General features: G+C 41.6%; 1 long non-coding RNA gene across 2 annotated transcripts; it reads left to right on the top strand.

Annotated features, from left to right (window-relative positions):
* Positions 1–1,719: 1,719 nt before the first annotated feature.
* On the top strand, positions 1,720–17,108 carry LOC109678156 (uncharacterized). 2 transcript variants are annotated; one of them, XR_012449892.1, is made up of 5 exons: positions 1,720–2,033; positions 2,143–2,227; positions 9,610–9,721; positions 14,073–14,172; positions 15,121–17,108. It is a non-coding gene; the product is annotated as an uncharacterized lncRNA (long non-coding RNA). The 2 variants fall into 2 exon arrangements; XR_012449893.1 differs by having other exon boundaries at positions 1,720–2,047.
* Positions 17,109–21,271: the final 4,163 nt, after the last annotated feature.

Here is a 21,271-nt window from a genome sequence, read left to right as displayed (position 1 = left end):
TTCAAGTCTGGGAAGGTGTTACTGAAATCCCACAAGAATGACAATGAGAATTGTGCTTATGATGTGGAGTGATTACCATGGACCAGGTACTGTCTAAGTGCCTTATACATGTGTCTTTTTACAGCAGCCCTGTGGGTAGACAAGGGAACTGAGGCACAGGGAGGTTGCAAATCTTCCTTGAGGTTACAAAATCGATGACCACAGGTCCAGTAGAGCTGACCTATCACCTGTTCCTCAGCATTGGAGATTTTAGTGAACAGTGGGCAACTAGTGGGGCCACACCAAACCACTGCACTATAAGCCTAAAGAACCCTGGTCTTCTAGGAAGGCAATGGAGGCTCCACTATTGACAAGCATGCAGTTTCCCATACCTTTCAAAGATGACTTACCAATTCTGTGGACCTTTGAGTCCATGGGTATGAGATTGAAAATCCCAATGGAACCTAATTTCATAAAAAACAACTTAGAGAAAGTGAGTTTTTTGCTTCCTTACCCCAACTCAGATTCTAGTATATGAGGAAAGTGTTATTTGTAGCCAAAATTTTAATTACCACACTTAGAGTCTTGTTTATGAATAATAAACCATACATTTTATCAAACATAAATTTTTTTGTCAAACATAAAATTTGCCAATAACTTCCCATGAAATAAGTAATATGATGAAAATATGGATAGTTAGTTACAACCACAATTCATTGGGAACGTACTATGTGTGAGATACTTTATTAGGTCATTTAAAAATGTTATTTATTCTTCACAACAATGAAAAAGATGTATATTATTTTCTCTGGCTTATAAATCAGTAAGTAGGTTTATTTATTATGCCATGTAGTCTTTGATAGAAACCTTATAAATTGGTTCTTTTCTGACCCCGTAACAGATGAGGAATCTGAAGCTCAGAGAAGTTAAGAAACTGGCCCAAGTTTACACAGTGAATCAGAGGCAGAATTAGGACTTAAGTCAGAGCTTTCACACTTGAAATTCTGACCTGGAATTTTGCTGCAGTTCTCAAAATAACCCATCCTGTAGGCAAATATCATCCCAACTCTGCAGTGAGAAACAGGGAATGAGAAGGGAAATGGTTTATCTAATCTGCTCCTTCTCCCAGCTTTACTGTACTCTCCTGAGATCATAAAGCTTACTAGTTGCACATGAGGCCTTTGGAGCCAGCTCACACTGAGTGCAGTGATGGGACCCGGTAAGCTCTCAATAAATGATAGCTCTTGTCATTTTCAGTGTGGGAATTCAGCAGCCCTCAGCCTTGAGTGCCACCCTGGTGCCTGGGTCCTTGACTGTCTGTCCTGTCTTTTGTAGCCTGATGCTTGGACCGCAGACAGCATGTCTTGTCATCTCTCTGCATTGCTCAGTGATGACACACCACCCTTTCACTGAGGGCCACCTAAGTCTCTGCAGGGAAAAGCCCCCTTTGTGGGAGGCCCCTCTGAATGGATGCAGCTCACAGAGACCCTTGGAGCAGACCAGGCCCTGACTCATACTGAGCTGTCCCCCATCCCCATCCGGCTGAGGCTGACCCAAGAGCCACCCACCTCTCCCACATCGATGCCTTCTTGGCACAGACCTCTGGCTGCAGCCTTTGGACTCCAGGCTGCAGAATTACTCACTCACGGATTCTTCCTCTGGCATCTGCCAGAATCCAGGAAGACAGCTCTTTTTCCCTGCCTCCTTTATCAGCTGAATTGTTGTAGCCAAAGTTGAATTTCTCTCCCACTTCCTCTGAGGACTGGCATCCGGCTGGAGTCATCTAGGCACTTGAGAGACAGGGAGAGTTAGAACGCTAGGTCTGGCTTCTTGCCGTGGGAGGAAGATTTAGTCACTTGGCTACTGCAGGCCAAAAGCGATGGGAAGTGTCCTGGGGAGGAAATGCACTTCTTATGAGTTAGCAGAGCTCAAGCCCCAGAAAAACTGCCTTTTTATTGAACAGAGAAAGTGGCATGCTGATTTCCTCTTCTAAGAGTGCTAACTCAAGTCTGGAAGCTGCCCTTAGCAATTCCTGAGCACAGGAGCCACAGGAGGTGTGTGACAAGAGGTGAAGTTGGGGCAAAGGAGAATTAGATGTTTTGCACATATTGTTGCATTTTATTCCCACAATAATCTTATTGTCATTAACCTTGTTTTCCAAAGGTAAAACTGCCTGGTGAATTCTTGCCCAAGGTCACATAGAGCCGGCTTGAGGACTGGCGTCTGTGCATTGCCAAATCCACATCAGGTGAGTTCTTCTCCTGTCTCTATCTCTTGTTTCTCTTTTCCTCTCTGTTCCTTTTGTCACCTTCCCCTGTCCAACCCTCCATGGAGTCAGAGATTTCTAAAGTATGAACTGTCAGGTGTATAAGTCATGGCCTTGTGTTCATGGAGTACACATTCAATAAATGCACTTTGAATCTGAATGCTGGGCCAGGCCTTTTAGGACTATTTGCATTTTTTAAAGGACTCGTGGAAAAGATAACCCTGACACCAAGGACTGAATGGTGACTTGCTAGCACTATTTCTAGATCCCTGGTGGGAGGTTTTTTCCCCGCTCCTTCCCTTTCTCTTTTTCTTCTTTCCTTCCTTCTTCTTACCATCTCAAAACAAACACTGGCACTATCCTGTAAGTACTTCCTGATTTCATCCTCATTGCTGCTGTACGATGTAGGTACATTGTTATCAGTAGCATCACATTCTGCAAATAAGTAAGTGATCACAGAATGGCTTAGGTATCTGCCCAGGGAGACACAGCTTACCATGGGCAAAGCAGGAGTTGAAGGTAGGCAGTCAGGCTCTTTAACCACTGCCACTATCCCTCCTGAGGTGGGAATGGCTTCCTGCACTTCTGCCCTTACATCCACCTGACACTGGACAGTTTGCAAGGTTTATTTACCTGTCTCCTCCATTTGATCCTCACCAGGACTGTGAAGTATGGATGGTTATTCCTATTAAGACAGAGCAAACCCAGGCTCAGACAGAGACTTAAGCGGCTTGCTCAAGGTTGCATAATGGGTAGGTGAGAAGAGTTTGAGAGCCAAGCCTACTTGTCTTCCACTAGCTTCCGTGAATGAGGCTGGAGCTGAGGAATTGGAGCTGGCCAGAGCAAAGAAAAAGCTCTGAGTAGAAAAAAATGCTCAGTGTTAATTTACTTTCCCTGACAGTTGGACAAGGAGTGTGTGTGTGTGTGTGTGTGTGTGTGTGTGTGTGTATAACAGTCATAAAAGTATTCCTTAGACCTTGAGGTTTTAACAAAATGTGAAAAAATATTTTTATCAGCACCTTCTCTCCCCTCCAAAATTTTAGGTGCTGAATAATTTAAGGAAATGTAATCCATATGTTTGATTATTCATACTTCCATCATCAAAAATATTGTTGATTCTTTGAGAAGCATTCGATATTCTGAAAGTCAATTTTTATTTTATTTTTTTTTTTAGGGCAGGGAGGAAGAGAGGACTTTTTTTTTTTTAAAGCAACCTTCCTTTTCTTACTATTTTATTTTCCTTGAAAAGTACCTTATGTCATTTGACTGGGCGATGAACAAGTAGTCACTATAATATCTTACTTTTTTCCTGTGTCTTTTTAATACAGTGATAAACCGAGAAAGGCAGTTTTTAACCTCAGGGCCCTCTGATATGGTAGGAAAGGAATATTTATGAACTCCCTACCTGATATAAGCTTTTATCTGTATCTTTTAGGTGGTGTTTGTAATGCCCTAGGGAGAAGGTGTTGATGGCCTGGTTTTATAGAAGAGGAGAACGAGGCTCAGAGGCCAGATAGTAAATGGCATCTGATCTATACAGTAGTCCCCTGAAGTCCAAGTTGCTGTTCCCACTTTACAGATGACACCGTGGATGCTCTGAGAGTTGGATTTTCCCAAGTTTGGGACTAAGACTTTAATTCCCCTAAGTCCACGCTGTTTCTGTAGCAGCTAAACATTTCCATAGCTCCAGGGAAAAGGGAATGATGCTGCCCTGCCCAGGCCAGCCTCCCAAGGCTGAGGGAGCTCCTCTCCTGTTTGAGAAGTAAATGAGGTGAAGCAGAGGGGCTGTCCCAGACAAAGTTCTGTCAATCCCAACCATATTATCATTGTCATTGTTAGCAGCAGCAGCAAAGCCAAACAACCTGCAAACTGGATAGCTAAGGGTTTGAAGCCATGGAGCACACAAAGGAAAACTCAAGGTCAAGAGCAACAAAAATAGAGCAAAGCTCTGGAAACAGGCAGTCCCTCTGCTCCTACCCATAATCCCTCCTCCCCCTTCCTGAGTTGTCATTATTTTCTGGGCCCCTTTAATTTGGAGGCTTTTAGGGCCATATCCTGCCATCAATTTGGGGGCTGACTTCAATGAACATTCTGTGCAGGCCCAGAGCAGCCGGATGCAGCTTTCTCCTGGCGGCCCTGATACAATAGGGTTTTCTACTGAGATCAATGGATTAATTGCAAGCGCTCCATTTGGGGCCATAAGGAGATGCATTGTTTGCCCACGATCTGCTGTCCAGCCATTAGGGCTGGGCTTGCCAAACTTCATTTTTGAAAAGTCAGGGAAAACAATTTTGTAAAAAGGGGTGGGGGTGGCAGGGTACGGGAGAGTAATTTTACTCATCTCACTAAAGGTCAATAACAATTATAGTGAAAATTCAGAAGGCCCATTTGTTCTTTGACTGAGACCCTGTCTGGAAATTCCATCCAGAAACAATTTGCTATCTCTCTTCCAGCCCTCCCCTGCACCCCAGGCTCTTTCCACCCAGACCCCAGCCCACCCTCCTACCCTATCCTCTTCCTTCTCCCTCCACATCAGGCATCCTCCCCTGGAAACAGCCTCAAATGTCTGGCCCATTGAGTTGGTTCACCAGTGTTCCAGGGGGATTAAGCATCATGAAAATGACAGATGCATTTAAGAGTTTCTCTGAAACAGAGCCTTGGATGTAACTGGAAGATTTAGATAAGCTGCTTGGGCTGAGTGAGGAAGGAGCCCACAAGTGTCTCAAGTGACCTCCATGAAGGGTGGGAGCATGCGGTGGGATGCTGACCTTCCTGGAGCACCACACACACCTGTGAGGGTGTATGTGACACTACTCTAGGGAGCCCCGGTGTCAGTGCTTTATCTCAACTGCTCTTTGGCAGACCTGCATGCTCCCCTCTCCTTCAGCATTTCACTCTCTTAATGCACATTCTCTCTTCAAGAGGGTACACAACAATTAAGTAGTTGGTTCTAGACCAACAGGAAGGCAAGCTCTGGGAAAACAGGATCCTTTAGTTTTCATTCAGAGATCTATCTCCAATATCTATACTCTAGCTCCACCTAGAATGGTATCCAGCATGTAGACAGTGCTCAAAAAAATTTGTCACGTACTCCTGTAATCCTAGCTACTCAGGAGGTCCAGGCAAGAGGACACAGAGTTCAAGACAAGTCCAGGCAAAAAGGTAGTGAGACTTTGTCCCCAAAACAGAAATAAAAACAGGGCTGGGCTGAAGCTCAAGTGGTAGAGTGCTTACTTAGCATGAGCGAGGCTCTAGGTTAAATCTCTAGTATGGGAAAAATTACATAAATAAATAAACAGCTTTTTGCTCTTTTCTAGTGTCTGTAGGGCCTGATTGCTCTGTCTCCTGGTTGTTATATGGCTATTGGTTGGGACCTTACATCAATCAATAATTCTTCCAGAAGGATTTTTTGATAAGATTGGTTCAACCAGCCCCTTCAGCCAGACTGGTCTCCCCAGCTCCAGTCCCATACTGGCTCTTCTCTTCCTCATTCCTCTCTGCCACTGCCTAACTTGTGGTGATTCTTTTTTCCAAGACTAAACAACAAATAAAAAATAGCAAAGAGTGGTGGACCCACTGAACTGGTGAAACTTTGTGTCTGAGTTGTTAAACCTCAGCCTTGGAGTAAGCTATGGGTCCCAAGGGCTCAGCATGAGGCAGTCAAAGCCCACTCCTTCAAGGTGCTCACATGGAAGGCTGTTTCTTCCTCTTAGGAGGCTGCAGGAAGGGGTAGGAGTGTTGGGCCTGTCAACCAGCCCAACCCCCAAAGAGGCCATCTCTGGATGCCAAACCATGAGAACAGAGTGGATTTTTGAATCCTCACAACATCTCGAAGGGGTAGATAATACTCTCCTCACTGCATTGCAAAAAGAGACTGAGACTCAAATAGGTTGAGTCACTTGCTAATCAATGCAGGAGCCAGGATTCAAAGCAAGGCTTTCCACTTTCCTCACATTGCCTGATTCTCTCAGCATAGCTGAGGTCCCCTGGCAGCTCAGATCAGAGTCTCAGCCCTATTTTCCCATCAGGCTGCTCTCCCAGAGTTGTCCTGGAGATGAAACAGAACCAGAACAGAGCTATGTGTTTTGTTCTGTCACACCTCTCTTTCCCAAGATTTCAAAGGCCCGGCTGCTTATCCAGATACTCAAGTTCTCACCAGGGGCCTTAGACAGGGCAAGAGAGTGGAATGCTATGTGCAAAGGATGAAACAACACTGGCACTGTTTATATTCAATTCCGGAGACCTGGTTAGAAAAATATTTTTAAAAAACGGAAGGAAGAGTAACTATGCACTCACAAAATGTGGGCTCATCATCTCGGGGAACCTTTGCCCTTGGACTCTGTTCCCAGGGGTGGGTGTGTGCAGACCCAAAGTGGTCAGATGAAAGCGAACCTTTCAACATTTCCTCCCATTGTCTGCACTTTCTCCCTGCTTTGTCACGGTCATGTCATGTTTATTTATTGGAATTCCATTAATGTGGGGTTCCCCCCTACCCCCACAAACAATTAGAAGTCCCAGCAAAGCCAAGCAGGAAAGGCCTGTGGCTTGCTCCTAAGAGGGTGACTATATGTGTCTTGGGATGGTTTTCTGTGTCCAGTTAAAGAAGTTGGAGTTCCTGAGCTGGCAGAGTGGCTCAAGTGGTATAGCACCTGCCTAGCAAGTGTGAGTTCAAATCCCAGTACCACCAAAAAAAAAAAAAGTTCAAGCTCCAAAAAAGAAAACACACAAGCACCCAGTGAAGTGAAAGATGGTTTATCTGCGAGGTGGCTTAGACTGTACAGTGAGCTTCTGGTAGAGTTGAGTCAGAAGACTCTTGCTCTAATCCTGATTGTACTCTTCACTAGTTGCATGACCTTGAATAAGGAACTTACGTTCTCTGTGAAAATGGAAATTCTGGCTGTGTTTTGTGTGCTCTAGTAAAAATTAAACCCCTAGGGAATAGGAAAATGCCTGGCACATGGTACTTTTAACTATGTCCTTTTCCTTCATTCTCCCTCTTGGCACATCCCTCACACCTGCAGAGCCTCCAACATGGAGTGCCTGAGATGGTCAAGTGACAGGCATATGCACAGTGTAACTGGGAAGCTTCAAGCCCTGGCAGCTTAATTTAAGCAATGAGAAATCATACATATGTTTGTATTCATGCATGTTTTAGAGCGTTAATTTGTAAGAGAAGAAAGGACTACTTCCTTGAGGCTGCATGCCCAAGTAATCAAACTTGCTCTGAGTACTAATCAGAGCATGCAGAAAATAAGCCCATCATTTATAAAGCGCCCATTCTATCCTGGGCACTATGTGAATATTATCTTGTTTAATGCCTATAGCCATTTTATGAATTAGACTTGATATACAAATTCCCACACAAGGAATTAAAGCTCAGAGAAATAGTCAGTAGTGCAGTTAGGATTATAACTCTGCCTTTTACAGATTCTAGAGCCACTCCTACTATCACTGAATTAAAAAAGCCTTTGTTCTCTCTAACACTTATATTAGCATTTAGCACACACAATCTGTCCTCATCACACATTCAGTCAAGCAGTGACCATGTGCTGGGGACTATTCTGAATGAGGGATTCCCATTGTATAAATGGACTTAGACAGTTCTTCATTATTGAACACCAGGTATTTTTTAATTTTTAAAAAATTTTTTAATTTTTTAACACCAGGTATTTGTTAGTGGAAATAGTAACATTTATATGAAATTTTGGGAAGATTACATGAAAAAATGTATGGCAAGCACCTAAGAGTATGCTTGGCATGTGGGAGGTGCTCATACAAGATTCTTAGCACATGTAAGTTGGGTAATTAGAGGAGAATAATTACTGGATAGAGAGAGGAGTAAAAGACAGATAGAGCTGGGTCCTAGGGCTAGGAAGAGAAGGGAGCTGTTATCACTCCAGGCTTAAAGGTGAGGGGAAGGAGCAGTCATGGAAGCAGGAAAGGGAGCCATAGAGAGGGTGTGGGCTTTCAGGAGCTGTGGAAGAATGCAGTGAATCCAGGACAACCTAGCAGAGAAGGAGCTAGGAGTGTGAGTACTCCACTCTAGGGTCCTCTCTGAGGTCAGCATCTGGGCACAAAGCTGATGTAGATGAGTGGGGAGTGGATCTGGATGGGCAAACAGGACATCCAAAGAAGTATTCCATTAAGTGTTGAAGCCAAATCTCCACTCTGAAGTTGCTTCAATCAAGCAGGGCAGATCAGACCTTTGCTCAATGTTCACACTGATGATTACAGTACTGTGGGTTGTGGTGAACTAGATGATATTTTATATTTGTCACAGCCTGCAGGGTTTCCCAAACATCCCTCCCCAAAGCCTAGACTCTTCAAAATAGACCCTCTACGTTGGTACTAGGATCACAAGTCCTCTTCTTACCTGCTGGGGACCAAATTTGATTGCTAAGGCCAACAGTTACTTCATAAGCACTGCCACCTCCGTACTTTGGGGAAAGTGCTTCCTCTGCCCCACCATCTCTCCCATTCACCCCATTCATCCTAGCACTCGGTAAACATCCCAACTGCTCACTGAATCATTCCCTGCTCCTTTCCATTCAGAGCCTTAGCATGACTTACCCTGTGCTTCTACAGCATGACACTTGCTTGTCTGGGTGAGGCATATGTCATTTAACAAACATCCCATTTAACAAACATTTACAAAATGTCTATTGAGTTCTTGGCATTATGCAAAGAAGGGACTGCAGAGGGAATGATAGGGGACCACCCTCAGGAAGCCCCTATCATTCCTGAGACTAGGACTCTCCTCTTACTTGGCCATCTCCTCTCCAAACTGTGAGTGTCCTGAGAGGAGGAAATCTGATCAGTTACCTTTGTATTCTCAGTGCTTAGCACAGAAGCCTTTCAGAAAATGAGAAGCTATAGGAGAAACAGGGAGGGAGGGAGAAAGGAAAGAAGAAATGAATTGATTCCAAAATTATTTGTTAAGTACTTCAAGTGGACCATGCCCTGATGGACAATGAATAGTACAGGGTATACTCATTCAGGTATGTGTGTGTGTGTCTGAGAGAGAAAGAAAGGGATGCAAGGACTGAGGATCTGGTGGTGAATGTCTACAGAGCTCTGAGGACAAACCTGAGGATGACCATCTTGTCCAGCTTTCTGAAATGAACAATTCTGAACTCAGAGGAGAGACAAGAAGGGACCTGGTTAGCTGCTAAACTGAACTGGGTGGTGGTTAGAGGAACTCTTCAAACATTTTTTGAAAGCAGGTGATTTTTGCAACTGAGAGCTTATAGGCATATGGTATTTGGATGATATAATTTCTTTAATTGAAAGTGTTATCTTAACCAGAGAGTTGTTCAAAACCCCAAAACAAAGACATCTGTTGCTGTTTTTGTTCTTTTCCCCAGCAAACAATCTGGTGGTGAAAAATAGGAATGACTAAGTGGAACGCCAGGAAAAAAATGTGGATTTGAAAAACAAACCCCTATGTCTTCAAGAGGATAACAGTCAAGGTACAAGGTAGGCATCTTCTAACCAGAGACTTCTGTGAGCTCTTGGGTCATTATAACTCAACTTCTTTTTATATCAATAGTGATTAATACAGAACCAATGGAATGAGCTTGCGGCAAATTCAGTGCATGTCTGTATTGTCCATGGACCTTAACTACCAGCTCTGTACCCAGGTGCTTTGGCTAAATCTCGGAGCCAGCCCTTTTGATTTACCTGTTTCCTGGACATCTCCTTGTCCCACAGGTACCTCAAACTCAGCTGATCAAAAGTGATTACATCAATCTACTGGAACCTGTGTCTACTCCTGACTTCTCCATTTTGTGGAGTATCTTACCAAATCAGAAACCTCTCAGGATCATCTTTCTCCTAGAGACCCTACAAATTCAAACCAAGACCGCTTGCTTCCCCTTTGGAAAGATTCTTCATTCAGCTCTTCTTCACCCCCACCATCTCTGCATATCTCTCTCAGATTACTGCAATGGTCCTTCTTCTCTCCAGACCTCCATCTAATCTTGACCCTGACTAGTGAAGAAAGCAGAATTCACCCGATATAGTTCAAATGAGGAGACGTTAATAAAGGGACTACACAGAGAGGTGGGGCAGGATTAATGGATGAGACAAGAATGCTAAAGTTCCCAGACAATAGCAACAGCTGGAAACTTGTTACCTGTAGGACTGATGGGACAAGGAAGAGAAATAGAGCTATTGACATCCAGTGGGGACTTGGAACTGTGGAGGAGGTGCTGCCCAGGGGTAAATACCAGAGAGGAAGGGCTGCCCAGGGGGAAATACCAGAGGTGCACAGAGCCAGGGAGGGAACAGGGAAGAAATCACATGCTCTCTCTGTCCTCCTCCCTGCTGGTGCTTTCCACTGGTTGAGCACAGAGGCCTGGTTCAGGGGCAAAAGATGCAATCTGCAGGGGCCAACCTCCTGGGGCAGAGAGCAGGGCAAAGAAGGACTGAACATGGACCTGGGGACATGGAATAGGAGGGCAAAGCATAACTAGCCTCTCCCTTCTTATCCATTCTGTACTCTGATACCTGTGTACCAGCCCTAAAACTGTAATGATGCCCCTCCTTGGTCTGGACCACTTCAGAAATTTCATATTGCACTCAAGATAAAAATCTATGCTGGCATTGAGTCTTCTGGTTGACCCCGATGACCTATCCAGCCCCATCTCTCACCACCCCTGCACTATTTCCAGGCTCCTGAATGCATACTCTTCTAAATGTCCATGGCTTAGTAAATATTCCTTTCTTTCCCTGGAATCTCCCCCTTGCCAAACCATTCCTAACACTAGCTGCCTGGTGAGCTATCTTCTTCCTAAACCTACTTCAGATGTTAAAATTTCTCTGCAAAGCTGTCTCTAACCATCTCACTTCGTGACCTCAGTTGATCACCCCTGTCTCTAGCTGGTGTCTCTAACATACATTTCTATTTTGCCACTATTGATACACTATTGATTTTCTGGGCGTTTTGAAATGAATATTATTTATTGTGTCTATTTGAGGCTTACAACCTGACGTTACGGGAAACCTACTAGGGTTACCTGCTGCAGGCTCCCCACCAAGTGGCCCTGGGTTCACACACCATGGCAGCTCACTCTGGTCAATCTGATCTCTTCCATTTTTGGAAGACTGGCTACCAGAAACTTCTTCCTTTGAGCAGAACTCTGGATAATTTTTTCCTACTGTCCACAGAACCACCAGGAAGAAACTGGTGCTCAGTCCATGTAACTGGTCTTCTGAAATGAAGGCAGAGTTGTCCTTTTGAGTTGTTTCTGTCCCAGGCTGAGCCTCACTTGTCCCACAGCTGGTCTTCATTAGAGAGACCTGAGGCCTTTGACTACTCTAAGAGTCACATCAAAACTTTTCTCACTGCTGGTATTTTAAGTAGGTCTGTGACAAGCTACTTAAGTACCTTATTTGACTACGTTGATGCCACAGCAAGCCATGATACATCTAAAAGAAGGACAGCAAGTTAGAGGGATCAATCATATGACCAGATAAGGAGATCAAGGTTCTGGGCAGGAGAGGGGTCACTTGCCCTAATTCATAGATGGTTGAGAATTATACCCAGGGCTGGCTGACTTGTAGAGCCCCTCTACTTTCTACTGACAATGATGCTTTTCCTTTAAGTGTGGTCAAGAATATCAGAACACATCACCCACAGTTGTGGGTTATAAGCAATACAAGAGTAAGGTCAAGGGCAAAAACACTGAAGGGTGAACTGGTCCATCTCTCCAACTCAATAGTAGTCTCTTCAATGAAAAAACTAGTAAAAAATTAGGCTAGTTTCTGATTGTGAGTGGTGCCCTCCATATAGAAAGCACTAGAAAAACAGTCATTATATGTCTTATAAAACTTTCTGATTGATTACCTTTCTCATTCACTCTGGCATTTCCAGATATCAAGGTCTTTGGCATCATATAGACTGGTGCTACTGTAAGTATGGTCTGCACACTGGTGTCAGTTGCAAACCATCATAGGTTCTTGCTGAAGTAAGAACAGAAAATGAGACTGGATTTTGAGACATTTCATAGAAATGTGACATTGCCATGGCATTCAGGCATGTGATTTTCTTATTTTACAAAAGCCTATAGATTGAAAATAAGAACGTGAGAGTACTGGTGCAGATCCAGTGATTGACTGGCTCTGTTTCACTTTTATGAGAATTTAGACTCCATTTGTTTCTTTTGTTCATTTTTGGTTTTTGGTGGAACTGGGGTTTGAACTCAGGGTTTCATGTTTGCAAAGCAGGCACTATACTACTTGGGCCACACCTCCAGTTCTAGACTTCATTTGGATAATGGGGTCAGTTCAGCTCAGTTTGGAAAACAGCAAGACATCAGTAGGACACTGTGTGCTCTACCGGGGCTGTGGGAGGCCATAGGGATGATCAAGGGCTTCCTCTTCCTATAGCTCTCAGCATAGCAGTGTACATAAAAGAGGTACTTAGGAAATGTTGAAGTTAAATTGGTTTAACCTGATTGACTACTTGCAATTCTGCCTGCTATCAAATAGTGGATGCCTACTGGAATCGTTAAGCAAGTATTTGCTTTTTTTTTTTTTTTTTTAACTTTTCAATCCATGTAATCTTATCTCATCAACTGGACTGCTTGTTTTTCAGGGTAGAGGTCATATCTTAGATCACTTGTCCTCAAATTCAAAGACATACTTTTCAAATTTAATTTTTCTGAAATCAATATAGATCTTACAAGTGATATGTACATATGATGTAATCCTCCCCTTTCAACCTAAAAGTTATGAAATCAGTGGTATTTCTTACAATTAATGGCATTTTAGAATTTAAGAAATACTGTAATTCTAAGATACACAAGTTGCTCTCATCACTCTATAGGGTACATACAGAGTGTTCTATAAATTTCCCCAGCTTGAATATATCACCTTTAGTTTTCAGAAGTATAAGTTGGTCTTACCCAGGGTAAGTTTACTAGATGATTACTAAAATTGTTTTTTGTGTCTAAATTTGAAATAGTAATCCTTCCCAGTTAATAGCATTATACTACCTTACAGATGAGTTTGACCCTGGTCAGTTGCTGATAGTACATGCTCTTTCTACTGTATTCAACTGGTTCTCTGTGCCCATTGGAAAGCCCAAGTCAAGATTAACCCTTTCAGGAAGTAGTCATTTGCTCTTCTCTCTAGATTATGGTACTCTTTGTCTTTATCACACCCTGCTAACATTCTCCCTATAGCAAACTAATAGCCTTAATGCTTTATGCCTAAATTATATGGTTTTATGCATGTCTTGGTCCCCACCATTAGATACCAGTTCCTTGGGAAGCAATTAAGGGACCAGATTCTACCAGAGGATGCTGGCATCTTGCTCCTGATATTGGGATATTTCTTTTGTGAAACAAAATATAGGCTTTGGCTATGTGTGCATGTGATTTCATCTATGATGGAAGTGGAGGATCTAGTCCCAACTGAGGTCTTACCAGTCTACATGCCCTGGGGTGATTTACTTTTAAATTCGTCCTATCTTAATATGATTATTTACTAAAAGTAATGTAGACCCCATACAAGTAATGAAGATTTTGGATTATTATTACAGTGACATACAAGTTTTCCCTGAGCACAACAGAGTATCACTGAGTAATGAAAGTCAACATTTCTATAGCATTTTATAACAAATACTTTCACATCCACAATGTTGTTTCGTCCTTATACCAACACTATAAGGTAGGTAACCCATGCCCACTAGCCACAGAAGAAAACTGAGGCTAAGAGTCACCCAAGTCACTCATTCATAGCCAGTAAAGCTGGAATGAGGTCATATTCACACTGACTTTAACAATGCAATAAATGCTATCATGGCTACCTTTGTTATTTTCAGAACCCTGCTCTATCTGATGTGAACTCATTATGGCTCCTTGCTGGTCAAGTATTTGATAGAAATCTGTTGTGGAGCTACAGTTCCCCAGGTGACATCTCAGGTAAGTTATTATGATTAATAAGTAGGTAACAGATATTATCAGTCATGCCTGCCCTAGAGGCTAACTGAACTATGAAGACAAAGTGTTACACAAGAGTGGAGAGGCCTGTTTCCATAGCTGTTAGGCAGGGGTCCTATCTTCCTCGTGGAATAAATGGACAGAGCCCTGAATAGGAAGTAAGCCACATATGGCCTGATCCTGGTCCTGATCTCTGTTAGTGGTATAGCCCAGCACAGGCCTTGCACATGCTCAGGGGATCCTGCCCCACTGACTTTGCCTGGTGACTGAGAGGTCCAAATGAGATATATTAGTAGTCAGTCCAGTGCTTAGAAATGACTTCTACAATGCAGATTATCCTGGGGCTGTTGGCTGTTTTTATCTCCTGATCCCTTGCTGACCTTGGTTCCCAGGTTTCGATCATTTGCTAGGGAAATGGTCTTTACAAATGGTTCCCCATGGCACAAAGTTTCCATTGGTGGCACTATATCAACTGGGTATGGAACTTTTCAGAGAGCCAAATCCCTTGCCTTTCTTTATGTCTGTACAATTCAGCTGTGTAATAGTAAACACTCAAGTTCACCCTTTGAAGTGCTAAGTGACTGCCCTCTTTGTGACGCTTCCCTTGCCGCTTTCGATAGAATCCAGCATTCTATGCTACTTCTGTTCTTTTTGTACTCACTTCCATTATTTCATTCATCTTGAGATATGGTGGAACTTGTTTACCTGGTAGTCTTCCTTACTAAGATGTGATGTAAGGTCAGAGCTGATGAGTACTAGGATCTAGCAGAGGGGTTGTACAGAGTGGGAATTCAGAGAGATGGGAGGATACATAAATAGACAACCTAATAACTTAGCAACAGAAGTCATGGGTAGGAGCCCCACATGGCTAATTCTCCAGCTATGTACCTTGGGCACATCAGAATTTACCTGGTCTAACTTTCCTTTCAGGTAACATGAACAAAATAATGCTGTTCTGTTACAGCCAGAAGAATTAATATGTATGGAAATACCGTGAAACTGTTAAGTTGTGTAATACAAAGCAATGTACTTTGTATTATACTTCTGTAGCATATAATGGGCAAATATTGTATAAAAAGCACAGTTCTGGAGAAGCAGGTAAGTCTGAGCATTTGTCTATGTCCTGCCTCTTTATTTTGATGAGAATGTGAGTGAGGGAAATGGATGTCACTGGTCATCTTAGAATAAAGCATTTAATGTATTTATCAGCATTTACTATATTTATCAACCTTATATGTGAAGTCCCTTGACAATGTTCCCTCCACTCCTGTCTTCTGTGATGGAAACTTGCATCCAGGCCTATGCAACCTGCCCAGTTAACACACCATATCTCTTGCAATGCTTTGCTCTTGCCATCTTGAATTCATTAGTAGTTTTTTGAACAAGTCCCATATTTTCATTTTCCACTAGTTCCTGCAAACTTAAGTTTCTGGTCCTACTCACGCTCTCTAGAGGCAGCTGCTCTGTTTTCTGCTTTCTAAGCAGACATCTCCCTCTCTGACACCCGTTTCTTTCCTGATTCTGCCTTTGAACCCTAAACTAGGAAGATTCCTCTTTCAGCCAACCAGCCAAAGGTAAAGACAGCTGTCTTTTAATTCCCTTGTAACCCCTAATTCCTCTATTTTTTTTTCTCTCCACATTGATTTATGATGTTACCATTATTGATCATTCTATTTGAACGCAAAATGTAACCCATTTCTTGGGTGTACTGCATTCCATTCATCGCTTGTGTCTTGTGCTAATATTGTACTATTTTAATAACAATAGTCATGTGATATGTTCTAAAATTTGTTAAGGGTAGTTCTTCATTATTGTTACTTGCCTAAGTCAACTTTTTTATTTATACCTTCTTTATTCATGTAGATGACATTTAGAATCATTGTATTCTTGAGATAAACCCCACTTAGTCATGGTGGATTATTCTTTTCAATATACTACAGAGTTCACTATCATTTTCTTTAGAATTTTCAGAAATATAGTAAGTAATGAGCTATAATTACCCCTTTTATATTATGAGTCAGATTTTAATGTAAGAATTTATGATAGCATTATAAAATAAATGAGATAACTTTTCATATTTCTGTGTGTTGTAGGACACTTTAGACAACATGGGACTTTCTTTTCTTTTTTTTTTTCTTTTGGCAGCACTGGGGCTTGAACTCAGGGTCTCATGCTTGCTAGGCAGGCACTCTACAACTTGAGATACTCCTCCAGCCCTATTTTGTGTTGAGTATTTTTGAGATAGGGTCTCTTGAACTATTTGCTTGGGTGGCCTCAAACTGTGATTCTCATGATCTCTGCCTCCTGGGTAGCTAGGATTACAGGTTGAGCACCGGAGCCCAGCCAGAACTTTCTTTTTGTAAAGTACAAAATAATTCACCATATAAGGCTAAAAGTTGTGAAGGTAAGGGAGAGGGTAATACTGAAGACAATTTTCTTGAATTGTGTCTTAATTCTTATTATATTCAACTCTGTTTCTTTTGGACCAATTTTTATAATTTATATATTCCCATAAATTACACAGATTAATAAAATATTTACAAAAGTATCAGCACATAGCTGTGTATAGCATTATTTGGTCATTTACGTCTTCTACATGTGTCATATTCATTCTGCACTTTTTTTTTTTTTGGGTATATTAGAGTATGAACTCAGGGCTTCATGCTTGCTAAGCAGTTGCTCTGCCACTTGAGCCACTCCACCAGTTCTGTTTTGTGTTGCCATGTTGGATATTTTCAAGGTGGTTTTGCCAACTATTTGCCTGGTCTTACGTTGAGCTACAATCCTCCTGATCTTTTTTTTTTTTTTTTTTGGCAGCACCGGCGCTTGAACTCAGGGCCTCATGCTTGCTAAGCCAGTGCTTTACCACTTGAGCCACTCCACACTCCCTCCTCCTGAGCTTTTAATTTGTTTCTTTCTTCTTGACTAAGTTTGTCACAGATTCATAAAAATATTTTATTTTCATCTCAAAACAGTCTTTGTATTTATTTAGGAAGTCATTGTATATTCTATTTCTGCTTATAAGTAAATTAATTTTAATCTTTATAGTTTCTCTTCTAATTTCTATCACTTTTATGTAGAGGGTTCATTAAAAATTTTAGTCAGAACACTACTCAATTTTCTTGTTTAAGAATAATAAATTGTCCAAGTGGAGAGAAGGTGAATATTAAAATTGTCATTTTTCTTACTAGTTTTCAAAGTCATTTGCAATATTTTAGTTTAAATGAGCTCATTACCATTATGTCATCATTTTGGGATTATAAATTTTATCAATATAAAATGATTATTGTTATCTCTTCCCCTTTTAAAATCTGCTTTGACTAATCCCTTCTCTTGCTTTTCTTTACATCTATCTGACTTATAAAGTTGAATCTATATCTATAATATTTCATGTGCCCGTCCTTTATGTGGACAAACCACTTGTTTCTGTTTTAAAATTTAACGCAAATTTTTAGCTTCCATCAGCTCCTTTCTGTTCATCTATGTATGTTTTAAAGCTCTCTTACCATTCTGGTTAATAGTAGGTTTATAAGAGCTTCTTGTCTATTTAAATTTTGGCATTTGTGGAATTTCAGTTTATTATCTATGACTCCCATCCACCCTTCCCTCCATTTCTAATTCTGTCTGCTTCTACAAGGAAACTAGCAAGTTGGAGCAGTAGCAATTCAATGACATACTCACATAATGTAGCACTACTCAGGCTTATGTATTTAAGAAACTTAAGTGTATTGGTGAAATACCAAAAAACCCTAGCAGTATAGGGTATACTTGGATTAAAATAGGTAAGAATAAGATTTTCTGATCTAAATGTTGCAAGGGAATAATCACATTTTGATTCGTAGCTTAATGTACAAAAAATATTGGCTAAGAAATGCATGATGCTCTTATAAGAAGTAAGTGTAAAATAGACCAATAAACCTCCAAAAACCCAATATCCATGAGTTGGTTAGAACTGCATATTCATCATTTCTTCATGGAATGTTCTAAGCTTATGAGTCAGGAATCTCTCATGAGACCACCAGGCATTCTAATTCTCAGTGTGCCATTTCTCCATTTCCTTTGACCCGATCTTCATGCACCATATTCTGCAATACTAAGGAACACACAGACACTTCTTATGTATATGTGTTCGATTATATTTTAGAAAAAGTATCACAAAATACAGTTTTTATGTATTAATTATTCAAGACACCAATCATGGGCTGGTAGAATTTTATAGAATGTGATTTGAGAAAATCCACCTTGAGGCAACTGGGTTATAATATTTTTTAGAAAGATAAAGCCACAGTATGCTGATAGACCTAAAAGTGACAATTTTCGTCAATTCACTCATTCATTCATACAAGACATACTTATAAAAACGCTTATTTTAGGCTGGACAATGTGCTTACCTATTGGAGCTATAATGTTGAATAAAACATACTCAAGTTCCTTGTGAAACTTACCATCACTAGTGGGTGGTCATAAGAAGGTGGTATCACGCTTGAAGGACTCATAACAAATTAAAGAAGCATAGAAAAGGGGACTCAACCAGCCAGATCATGAAAGAGTAGTCTCAGAGAAAGCCTGAGTGATTAGGGAAGTGTTTTCTCTAGAACACTAGAGCCAGCACTCAAGCCCAGAGAGAGAGAGAGAGAGAACCTCTAGCTGTGCATGTGTGTGAGGGGCATACCAGCTGATCATGGATGAAGGGGCATATGGGCTCAATGTTAGACAGACCCATCCCTTCATTGGTGGCTGTCAATGACAGACTGATACTCAAGAAGAGTTTTAAGAACTTGGGGTGTGGTGAGTCCCAGTGGCTTCAGACAGATGATAGTGTAAGGTTTTGGTGATTTCTATTCATTAAACTTCAGATAGAGCTGAAAAGGGCCATCCAGTGGGTGTTAACATTTCTATACAATGAGTGCCTATTTCTCCAAAGCTGGGTGGACTGACCCCAGTGAAGTACAGAATCTGCAGCCTGAGACCCTTCATGTAGAGGCTGGACTGGTTTTCTAAACCCTATAGATTGGTTATTAGTACTTCTACAGCTCATAAAAATGATCTAATTATGTTTACACAATTTCAAGACATAATTCAAGACAAATTTTGAAATAAAATTTGCTCTCTGACCTTAGATTACTCAGTCCAACTGTCTGGGCCTCAGTTTCATCCTTTATAGATTGAACCATATGGACAGGATCAGGGAGGACAACTATGTCAATACTAAAGGTATTGATTTTAGTGTCTGCTTTCTCCAAGAGCAATGAGCTCCTTATGCATGGTACATCGTGAGAAGCCAGGGAAAGTTTACTGCATAGGAAAAAGTAAAGTACTTACTGGTGTGATGATGTTACAGTTAATCTTGGCTATCAATTTGATTATATTGAGATATAATCAAAGGAGATTAGTAAATAGATATAATCCTAGGAGATTAGTAAAGCATACCTCTGGGTATGTCTGTGAGGGATAACCTAATCAGTTGCTTAATCCACTGATAGATTAAAAATTTGAATAGACTATTGGGAGGTGATGGAGCTGTAAGAAGGTAGCACCTACTTGAAGGAAGTGGGCCACTGGAGGTGTGCCTTTGAAGGGTATATCTTGGCCCTGGTCCCATCCATCTGTTACTCTCTCTTCTTCCTGGCTGTCATGTGTGAACAGTCTCTGCCACATGCTCTTGCTGTCATGATATTTGCCTTACCTCAGGCCCAAAGCTATGGATCCAGGCAACCTTAGATTGAAATCTCTAAAACCATGAGCCAAAATAAATCCTTCCTTCCTAAGTTGATTATGTCAGGTATTTTGTCACAGTGACAGAAAAATGACTAACACACACACCAGTCCTGGTTTTTATACATTGCAAAGCTTAGAGTTCTTCCTTGATTAGAACAACAATACTTATAAAAAATTCATGGCAATTCCAAAAATAACAATGAAGAATGGCAAACATAGTTCATTCCTAAAGTTGAATCAGGTGAAGTTGAGCTCTTTGGGAAAACAGTCAAATTCGTCCTTGAACCTGACATTTCAAAAGGCCTGAACTTGGTGCTGGTTGTTGACTGACTCATGAAGATGGGAGTAACAGAAAGAAGAGAAACTTCCTAAGTGCTTGACAGATTCAGTAGACAGATGCTCATTGAGCATTTACTATGAGCTAGATGGCAGTGTTGATTGGAGAGCTAAAAAGAAGCATTTCTTTGGTTTGCAAAGAACTCATTATTTCAAGGGCGCTGACATTTACTGAGGACCTACCATGCATCATATTCTCTATGGCAAGCACCTTTACACCCTATTACTCTCCTCAGGCTCCTATCCACTGATGTAAGAGAGGACATGAGTTCACGGTAGATGTTAGTGAGAGGTGAGACTGTGGTAGATGTTAGTGGCAATGATGTTTCCTTTATGCCTGTACTTTCCCCTCATGGTAGCAAGGAGATTTCTGGCTCTATAAACAGTCAGAGTTGGCTGTAAAGTGATTGCAGATCAACCCTGAGAAAGGGGAACACTAAGAGATTTTTGGGCTTTAGGAGCACCAACCTGCCTCATGCTCACAGAATTCTCATTTTAGAGACAAAGAAACTGAGCTTCAGTGAGATTGGAAGAGTCACCTAGAGTTGTATTGCTTCAAAACTTACATGACATTGGTCAAAGGTCAGTCTGTTTTGCCCTAGCTCTTTCTTCCATCATGGCAGTGGTGTGGTCCATGGGCCTCTGTCTGGGAGAAGCTGTGTCCCTCATCTTCACTGTGCCAGCTCTTTAAGGATGTCCTGTCTTAAATGTGGCTAAGTCTCCTTTGTGCTAACCCCCATACCCAGAGCCCAGGATATCTAGCTTTTCATTCAATAGCTGCATGTCTTTGAGAAAGTCACTCAGCAGCTTCACGGTAAAAGTGGAATGATACCTGGCCTTCAGTTTTGAGTTGATCACCTGCTGGCTATTTCTTTGGGCTTAAGTTGCTTTGTAAAATGGAGCACAGCTACACTAGATGGATGGAATGAGCAAAGGTATGTGAAAGTAACCTGTCCAAATCCTGGCACAGAGTTGACACTCATTAGCTGTGTGGAATTTCTCTCTTGTTTTAAGCAACCAGGACTTC

This window comes from Castor canadensis, chromosome 7, assembly GCF_047511655.1.
Source record: "Castor canadensis chromosome 7, mCasCan1.hap1v2, whole genome shotgun sequence".
NCBI lineage: Eukaryota > Metazoa > Chordata > Mammalia > Rodentia > Castoridae > Castor > Castor canadensis.
Note: the sequence above shows the minus strand (reverse complement) of the source record. Positions and strands in the feature narration are given on the sequence as shown.